Here is a 10,713-nt window from a genome sequence, read left to right as displayed (position 1 = left end):
GGCTTATATAGAGGGTTGGGTGGGGATTCGTTGGGGTGGGAAGTGTCACGGGTAGTGGATTGGGAAGGAGAGGGTGTCACGGGTAGGTATGGGGAATGGAGCATATGTTGGGAATGGAAGGGGGCAGGGGTCACGGGCATGGTGCACAGGGTTGAAGGCTTTGAAAAAGGGAAGGGAATATAGTGCAATTAGTGGAGATTCAGTGTATTAATAGGCTTGATTTGGTTTGGAACTAGTCAAAGTTAGGGGGCTGGCGCCTAACCTGACATAAACGGCGCCTAACTTCATGTGCTACTTCTCCTTGGGTGCCTAACTTGACATCCCTGGTGCCTAACTACATTTGAAGCCCCAACCTAGCACTTAACTTGACATCCCTGGTGCCTAACTTCAGGCCTCCCGAATTGGATGCAATTCTAACGCTTGGTGTGGCGCCTAACTTGATGGAGCCAAGTTAGGCGCCATCCTTCCCGAGAGTAACACCAAACTTGTATGCAGCATTGGCGCCTAACTTCAAGGGGTGAAGTTAGGCGCCACCCCTCTAGTGAGTAACACCCAAATTGAGCATAAATGTGGCGCCTAACTTGAGGTTTTGAAGTTATGTGCCACCCAATCTGAACCAAGCTACTCCAGGGTGTCCGAAACTCTGTCTTCAGGTACCTATTTCTTTTCTAATTATTCTGCATGATCCAAACACACGTAAAATAGAGAAAAAATAGTAGAAACTCAAATAAAACCAAACAAATAACAAAATCAAAGTAAAAGAAATCAAACTAAGGGATACAAAAATATCGCGTTGTCTCCCGACAAGCACTTCTTTAACGTCACTAGCTTGATGGTCAGTTATGCTAGGTCAGCAGATGAGTAGACCCTTGGCGATCAATCTCACCTCCAGAATAGTGCTTCAATATCTGGCCATTAACTGTAAACCTTCTGTTAGAATTCTCTTCCTAAATTTTCACATGACCATACGGTGATGCTCTGGTTACCACAAACGGTCCTGACCACCCGGATTTCAGCTTTCCGAGAAAGAGTTTGAGCCTAGAATTAAACAGAAGCACCCTCTGTCCTGGCTCAACGACTCTGATGGCAATCTTCTTGTCATGCCATATCTTTGTTCTCTTCTGATTTCAGCACTCTCTGACCTGGCTCAAAGACTCTGATGGCAATCTTCTTATCATGCCATATCTTAGTTCTCTCCTTATAGAGCTTGAAATTCTCATAGGCAGAATATCTGAATTCATCAAGCTCATTCAACTGAAGTATCCTCTTTATTCCTGCAGCTTGAGCATCAAAGTTCATAAACTTGATTGCCCAGTAAGCTTGATGCTCCAGCTCAACTGGCATGTGACAGGCTTTACCATAGACCAACTGATAAGGGACATGCCAATAGAAGTCTTGTATGCTGTCCGGTATGCCCAGAGAGTATCATCAAGCTTTCTAGACCAATCCTTCCGTGAGATACTGATGGTCTTCTCTAGAATCCTCTTGAGTTCTCTGTTAGAAACCTCAACCTGTCTACTTGTCTGAGGGTGATAGGGGATTGCCACTTTATGACGGACTCCATACCTCTGTAGAAGTGAGTCCAGCTATCTATTATAGAAGTGAGTCCAGCTGTCTGTTATAGAAGTGACTTCCACCATCACTAATGAGTGTCCTTGGGACACCAAATCGGCTGAAGATATATCTCTGAAGAAAGCTCATCACCACTTTGGCATCATTGGTGGGCAGAGCCACAGCTTCCACCCACTTGGACACATAATCAACTGCCACCAGGATATAATTATTGGAATATGAGGGTGGATAAGGTCCCATGAAGTCAATACCCCACACATCAAATAACTCAATCTCAAGAATCCCTTGCCATGGCATCCCATGGTTGGCAGGGAGATTCTTAGCTCTTTCACATCTGTCACAGTTCTTCACAAATGCTCTTGAGTCCCGGAAGAGAGTCGGCCAGTAAAAACCACTCTGAAGGACCTTTGTAGCTATTCTTTCACTACCAAAGTGGCCTCCATAATCAGAGCCATGATAGTGCCAAAGAATCTACTGTGTTTTCTCATCTGAAACACACCTCCAGATTATACCATCTGAGCATCTTCTAAAAAGATATGGTTCCTCCCAAAAGTAGTACTTTGCATCAGTCAGTAGCTTCTTCACTTGTTGTTTACTATACTCTTTTGGAATGAAATTCATGACTTTGTAATTTGTAATGTCCGTAAACCATGGAGCCTGCTGAATGACAAAAAGTTACCCATCCAGAAATGTTTCAGTCACAACTGTGGGTGGTTGCACGCCTTCTTCAGGTTCAATCCTGGAAAGGTGGTCAGCCACTTGATTTTCTGACCCTTTCCTATCTTTGATCTCAATATCAAACTCCTGAAGGAGCAGCACCCATTTGATTAATCTTGGTTTAGAATCCTATTTGGTTAGAAGGTACTTCAAAGCAGCATGATCAATATAAACAATAACCTTAGAACCAATTAAATAGGACCTAAACTTATCAATAGCATACACAATAGCTAATAATTCTTTTTCTGTAGTTGTGTAATTCTTTTGAGCATCATTTAATACACGACTAGCATAGTAAATGACATGCATAAACTTACCGTGCCTCTGTCCTAAAACAGCTCCTATAGCATAATCACTAGTATCACACATTAGTTCAAATGACAAATCTCAGTCAGGGGGAGCTATGCTAGGAGCAGAGGTAAGGTTTGCTTTCAGAGTTTCAAAAGCATGCAGACATTCAGTATCAAATACAAAAGGAACATCAGCAACCAATAAGTTGCTCAATGGATTAGCAATTTTAGAAAAATCCTTTATAAATCTTCTATAAAATTCTGCATGACCCAAGAAACTTATGACTGCCTTAACATTAGTTGGTGATGGTAATTTTTCAATTACCTCCACCTTTGCTCTATCAACCTCAATTCCCTTGCTTGAAATCCAGTGTCCAAGAACAATACCTTCTGTGACCATAAAGTGACATTTCTCCCAATTTAAAACAAGGTTTGATTCTTGATATCGTTTCAAGACCAGAGATAAATGCTTAAGGCAGGATTCAAAAGAATTACCAAAAACAGAAAAATCATCCATAAATACCTCAATAAACTTTTCAACTATATCAAAAAAATTGAAAGCATACACCTTTGAAAAGTTGCTAGGGCATTACAGAGTCCAAATGGCATTCTCCGGTAAGCAAATACTCCAAAAGGACATGTGAATGCCGTCTTCTCTTGATCTTGAGGGTCCACTGCAATTTGGTTATATCCAGAATATCCATCTAGAAAATAATAAAAAGCATGACCAGCTAACCTCTCAAGCATCTGATCAATGAAAGGCAGGGGGAAGTGATCCTTCCTTGTAGCAATGTTGAGCCTCCTGTAATCTATGCACATTCTCCATCCTGTGACGGTCCTTGTAGGAATTAGCTCATTCTTTTCATTTTTGATCACTGTCATCCCTCCTTTCTTGGGAACTACCTGCACAGGACTCATCCAAGGACTGTCAGAAATAGGGTATATAATGCCGGCTTCCCATACTTTCATTACCTTTTTTTGGACCACCTCTTTCATAGTTGGATTGAGTCTCCTTTGTGGTTGCACAACCGATTTAGCATCATCTTCAAGAAGGATCTTGTACATACACTTGGTTGGACTAATCCCCTTTAAATCATCAATGGTCCACCCAAGAGCTGTTTTATGACTCTTAAGAACTGTAATCAACACCTCTTCCTCAGCAGGCTGTAAGGAAGAGCTAATAATCACTAGATATGAATCATTTTCACCTAGGAACACATATTTCAAAGAAGGAGGCCAGGGCTTTAGCTCAAGCTTAGAGATTTCTCCCCCCACCTTAGGCGTGCTCACCATGTCCTTCTGGGGTGGTGAATCATCAATCTCAAGTAATTCATAATCAGAGAGAGGATCCAGAATATCATCAAGTACCTCAGCTTCTAATACCTCTTGAACAAGTGGTTCAACAACATCAACGCTCATACACCCCTCAGAATCATTAGGGTGTTTAATAGCTTCAAATACATTAAGGATCACCTGTTCTTTATTGACCCTTAGGGTTAATTCACCCTTTTGCACATCAATCAAAGCTCTACCTGTAGCTAAAAAGGGTCTTCCAAGAATAATAAAGGACTTTTGATCCTCTTCCATATCCAATATGACAAAATCAGGAGGAAAAATAAATGGCCCCACTTTCACAAGTAACCAACTTTCACAAGTAAATCCTCAAAAACCCCCCACAAGAATTTTAATAGAAAGATCAGAAAGTTGAAGAGAAATATGAATGGATTTTACCTCCTCAATTTGGAGCTTTTTCATCACTAAAGTGGCATGAGGTTGATGCTAGCTCCAAGATCACACAAAGATCTCTGAATAGTGACATCTCCAATGGTGCAAGGAATTACAAAGCTTCCTGGATCCTGCAACTTCTCAGAAAGGTTATGTTGAATAATAGCACCGCATTCCTTAGTTAACACCACTGTCTCATTTTCCTTCCAATTCCTCTTGTTAGTCAACAGTTCTTTCATGAATTTAGCATAGAGAGGCCTTTGCTCAAGAGCTTCAGCAAAAGGAATGTTGATTTGACGCTTCTTGAAGACTTCTAAAAATCTGGAAAATTGCTTGTCTTTGGAAGCCTTTTGAAGTCTCTGAGGATATGGCATTTTAGGCTTGTACTCAGGAGCCTTAGGCAATGTAGGATGAGTGTCAAGAGAGACTGAGAATAGATTATCTGCACGCCTAGAAGGGACGTGCTCCACCTCTTCTTTCTTTTCCTCTGGAGCTTCATTTTCAACTAGCTCCTCATTGACCTTAGTCTTAGAACCAGCTACTTTACCACTTCTCAATTGAATGGCCTTGCAATCTTCTCTTGGGTTCACCACTGTATCACCAGGAAATATACTTGGAGGCCTCTCAGGTACTTGTTTGCTCAACTGGCCTACTTGCACCTCCAAGTTTCTGAGTGAAGCTCTAGTCTCCTGCATAAAACTAGCTAGTAGTGCTTCCAAATTAGTGTTCTTCTAGGGTTGAGAATTTGCCTGCTGAGGTGGTTATTGTTGATGAGACTAAAATGGGCGGTTATTATAACTATTCTACTGGAAACCGCCCTGAGAATTATTATTAAAATTTTGTGATCTCTGAAGTTGCTCTCTCCACCCCAAATTTGGGTGATTTCTCCATCCCTGATTATAGGTCTTAGCATATGGATCATTATTGGAGTTTCTAGGAGCATTCCCCATGTAATTGACCTGTTTAGAAGGAGATTGAGCATAATCATAATTCTCACCTTGCATATAGCTACCAGTCATGTCATAAGGAGCCTCTTGAGGGGCATTCTGAGTATTAATAGCTGAAACCTGCATCCCACTCAATTGTTGAGTAATCAAATTCATCTGCTGAGACAAAATTTTGTTCTGAGCAAGAAGAGCATCCAAAGCCTCTACTTCCAAAACGCCTTTCTTCTGAGGGGTCCCAGAGTTCACAGGATTCCTGTTAGATGAGTAGAGATATTGGTTGTTAGCAACCAACTCAATAAGCTCAGTAGTCTCCTCAGGTGTCTTCTTCATGTGCAATGAACCATCTGCAGAATTATCTAAACACATCTTGGATATTTCACATAAGCCCTCATAAAAGATCTCCAACTGATTCCATTTAAAAAACATGTCAGGAGGGTATTGCCTGGTCAGCAGCTTGTATCTCTCCCAAGCTTCATAGAGGGTCTCACCATCTTTCTGCTTGAAGGTCTGAACCTCCACCCTTAGCTTAGTCAGCTTTTGTGGTGGGAAAAATTAAGACAAAAATCCAGTGACCACCTTATCCTAAGTGTCCAAACTCTCCTTGGGCTAATAATCTAACCATGGCTTTGCTCTATCCCTCACAGCAAATGGGAAGAGCATGAGTTTGTAAACTTCAGAATTCACTCCATTCATCTTCATAGTATCATAAATCTGCAGAAAATTAGAAATAAATTGATTTGGGTCTTTCTGAGGAAGTCCGTGATACTGCCAATTTTGTTGCACAAGAGAGACTAGCTGAGACTTCAGTTCAAAGTTGTTTGCAGCTATAGGAGGCACCACAATACTTTTTCCATAAAGATCTGCATTGGGGGCAGTGTATGAGCCAAGTAGTCTTCTAGGTTGTTCATTCTCATTCAGATTTGCCACATTGGCATTAACAACACAACTATGATCCATAGTGGACTCTGCAGCTTCCTTTTCAAAAGTCTCACTCAAATTTTCACTAGCCTTGTAAAGTCTAGCTTATTGCAAGTGCCGCCTCAGATTCCTTTCAAGTTCAAGATCAAAATCTGTAAGAGGTTCCTTATCTTTGTTCCTGCTCATAAACAGACAGAAAATAAGAAAAGTGGAATTCTCTACGTCAGAGTGTAGAGAATTCCCAGTGAGGTAACCTGTGTAAAGAAATAGAATAAAACACAAACAAATTAAAGTTAAAAATTTTCGAAAATGATGACAAAAATTAAACTAGGAATTTCGAAATTTATATATAAAAAATGACAAGAAAATTAAAGTTAAATTAACTAGGAAACACCAAACTTAATTTCAGAAATTAAGGAAAAATAGTAGCTAAAAAAATTCGAAAATTAAAGGGCAAAATTAAATAAAATCAAAGCTAAAATGCCTAATCTAAGCAATCAAACAACTAATAGTTGTCAATCATAGTCAATCTCTGTCAACGGTGCCAAAAACTTGGTGCGGAATTTATAACCCACAAACTAACCGGCAAGTGCACCAGGTCGTACCAAGTAGTACCTCAAGTGAATGAGGGTCGATCCACAAGGATTGATGGACTAAACAACAATGATCGCATGATTTACTTAGTCAGACAAACAGCAAATGGTGTTTTGAGAGTTCAAAAGCATTAACAGTAAATTCAGAATATCAGAAAGCAAGCAGTAAACGGTTTGTGAAATATATGGAGAAAGCAGTTAAGGTTTCAAAGATATTTATTTTCCAGATTTACTTTTCTTACCAACTACTTTAATCATGAAAGATTCAATTCATGGCAAACTATATGTCATTAAACCCTAATTCCTTAGACCTTTTTAGTCTCCTCTAACCTTTATCAACCGCCAATTCCTTGGTCACTTGATTCCAATTAGAGGGTTAAGTTCAAAACTAGTTTATGTACCACAGAAACCCTAATTATCCAAATATAAGAGGATTATATGTCATGTATTCCGTTAAGTCCAGATAATTAGTGATTTAGAAGTATTTGTTTTCAAGCTGTTGTTCAGGTAAATTGCTTTTCCAAGGTTTACAAGAACTCAATTAGAATAAGGGTCATACTTCCGTTCCACCCAGATTCATAAGATAAAGAACGAAAACAATTCTTGAAATTGAAATCAATACATGAATTAAAATAGAAAGGTCATAGTATTAATCCATAGAATAAATAGAGCTCCTAACCTTAACAGTGGAGGTTTAGTTGCTCATGGTTCAGAGAGAAAACAAGGATTCTGAAAAATTGTAGAATGCGAAATAAGGTGGAAGAGAAGAGATGAACCCGAAAGGCTGATTTTTTTCTCTTTTATATCAAATCCTAATTAATGTAAAAGTATATTTTCTAAAACTAAATAATACATTTTCCTATTTATAAATAAAATAAAAATTTAATCAAAATCACTTAATGTCTTGTGCAGGTATTGATGGATGAAAGGGGGACTACTTTGCTTCTTATAATTGGCGCCTAACTTGGTGAAGTGTGACGCCTAACTTGAGCATGGCCGAATTGCTTTGAATGTTGCAGCTGGTCCTAGCGCCTAACTTGGGAGGATGTGGCGCCTAACTTGGAGGAGGCAACAAGGATTGGCGTGACTTGCTTGCCCTGGCGCCTAACTTGGTGAAACCCAAGTTAGGCGCCACTTATGCAGCATGTAATTGATGGATTAAGTTTGTCTTGGTGCCTAACTTGGAGAATCCCAAGTTAGGCGCCACCCTTGCCGAATTTCTGGAGAAGAAGTATAGAATATTATACATCGTTGAAAAGCTCCGCCACTCGAATCACGTCAATTAGACCTCTGTAGCTCGAGTTATTCATATTAGAGTGCAGGGAGGTCAGGGTTGACAGCTTCATTCACTTTCTTCTCTTTTTCTACAGAAACTCCATCAAATCCATCCGAATGCCACCTGAAATAAACAGAATTGCACATGACTCAAAGTAGCATCTATAGTAGCTAAAAGATATTTAATTCTTGATTAAAGTCAACAATTTGAATGCAAATTCACTAGGAAAAGATAGGAAAGATGCTCACGCATCAACCACCAATTCAATCTCCATCACCTAATCAAACAAATATGCCACAAAATCACACACTTGCACCTTAACATGCATCACCACTGCCCCTGTTAAAAAAATCAACAAGAATTCGCAGAGCACCATCACATTTGCACAACTATCATTGTCTAAATGCTACCACTTCTCAGCTTCCACTCAAAAATCTGAAAGGTACCCTTTATCGAATTATTTGTCATATGAAAAATTTTCTGCATCACATACTGCATATTCTCTAGCCATCTCTTCTAACATTGAACCCAAACACTACAGTGAATCAATTACTCAATCTTGTTGGGTTGATGCTATTAAGAATGAACTCCAAGCTCTTAAGCAAAGTCAAACTTGGAAGCTCACTTCACTTCCACCCGCCAAGAAGGCAATTGGCAACAAGTGGGTTTTCAAAGTGAAATACAACCCTGATGGCAGCATCAAATGCTACAAGGCACGATTTGTGGCGAAGGGATTCACCCAAGTCCCTGAGATTGACTATCGGGATACATTTAGCCCTGTGATGAAGCTGGGCAGCTTGAGAGTTGTCTTGGCTGTGGCTGCGGAAAAGGGATGGTTCCTCAAGCAAATTGATGTCAATACCGCATTCTTGCACGACGATTTGGATGAGGAGGTGTACATGAAACCACCTCAAGGGTTAGACGTCAAAGCTGGCCAAGTGTGCAAGCTTGAAAAGTCGCTTTATGGTCTAAAACAAGCGAGTCGACAGTGGAATACAAAGCTGAAATCTGTTCTGGTTGAGTTGGGTTTTGTTTAGTCAAAGGCTGATTATAGTTTGTTTACTAAGCACACTGAATTTGGATTCACCGCATTGTTGGTTTACGTTGATGATTTTATATTGGTTGGAAATGATTTGGGAGAAATTAATGTAGTCAAAACAGTCTTGGATGATAGGTTCAAAATCAAGGACATTGGAGATTTGAAATTCTTTATTGGGATGAAAGTTGCACAATCGAAAGAAGGCATTCTTCTTAATAAAAAAAGTATGCTATGGACATCTTGAAGGATGCTGGTTTTGAGAACTGTAAGCCTGCTTCTACCCCTATGGACTACAGTACCAAACTTAGCAAAATTGAAGGCATTCCCCTCTCAGATTCTACACAATATCAAAAGTTAGTTGGCAAATTGCTCTATTTGACCAACACCCGACCTGACATTAGCTTCGCCATTGAAAAGTTGAGTCAATACCTTGACCACCCCACTACTTCTCACCTCAGTGATGTCCATCGAATCCTCTGATACATGAAAGCTTCACCTGTCACTAGCATAGTGTTCTCGGCCACCTCTGATCTCTGTGTCACTGGATTTGCTGATTCCGATTGGGCAGCATGTCCTGATTCAAGAAGATCTATGACATCCAACTGCTTCTACATCAACACTGCCCTGGTTTCATGGAAGAGCAAAAAGCAAGTGACAGTTGCTTGCAGTTCAGCCAAAGTTGAATATCGGGCGCTCGCTGCTGCTACTAAGGAGGCTATTTAGCTCAATTTCATTTTGAAGGATTTGGGAATGCCTCTCACCAAGCCCATCAGCACCTACTGTGACAGCCAATCTGCAATTCACATCGCCTCCAACCCGGTGTTCCACGAGCGCACGAAGCACATAGAGGCCGATTGCCACATTATACGTGACAAGTTTCAAGAAGGTCTTATTCATCTTCTTTCCATCTCTACCACTGAACAGGTTGTGGACATCCTGACCAAACCGCTGCCTCCGTCCATGTTCTCCACACTCTTTGGCAAGTTAGGATTGGTCAACTTACACATTCCTAACTTGAGGGAGGGTGTTACTTGATGTACTAGCTTAGCAATTAGTTAGTTGATTTATTAGTTATAACAATGAGTTAGTTAAACAAGTAGCCTATAACATAATTTTTAGTTAGCCCCTAATTATTCTAACTCAGTTGGTATATGTCTGATTGTTGTAACAGTATAAAGTGTGGTTTATCATTCAGTACATTGAGAAAACAAGAACTCTCATTTCTTCTCTCTATTTTCACTTCTGCTCTATTCTCACACTCCTCTTACGCACCTTCAACAACGCATATTGTTGTTGTTAGTTTTGTTGGAGGTAATTTTTAATGTATTTCTGTTGAGATAGGACTGTAATTTTTTAAAAAATTTGTTAATGATTTGTGTTAATCTTTACAATTCTTAGTAATTAACTAGCAGTGCACCCAACTGCAGCCAATTAGTAAAGAAAGAGTTGTTAACGAAAAAGAAAAAAAAAAGCAGTGCTCCAACTCAAGAATGACTCTAATTTTATTTTTACCCCATTCACCGTAAAAAAAAAATAAAAAAATTGTAACAAAAAAAATCCAAAATTATTGTTAAAGATTTTTCAAAAGACTTTTAATTATAATAAAGAACGAATTAATTTCGAATATAAAAACATC

Source organism: Arachis ipaensis, chromosome B06 (assembly GCF_000816755.2).
Source record: "Arachis ipaensis cultivar K30076 chromosome B06, Araip1.1, whole genome shotgun sequence".
Lineage (NCBI taxonomy): Eukaryota > Viridiplantae > Streptophyta > Magnoliopsida > Fabales > Fabaceae > Arachis > Arachis ipaensis.
The sequence above is the reverse complement of the archived record's forward strand: the minus strand, read 5'-3'. Positions refer to the sequence as shown.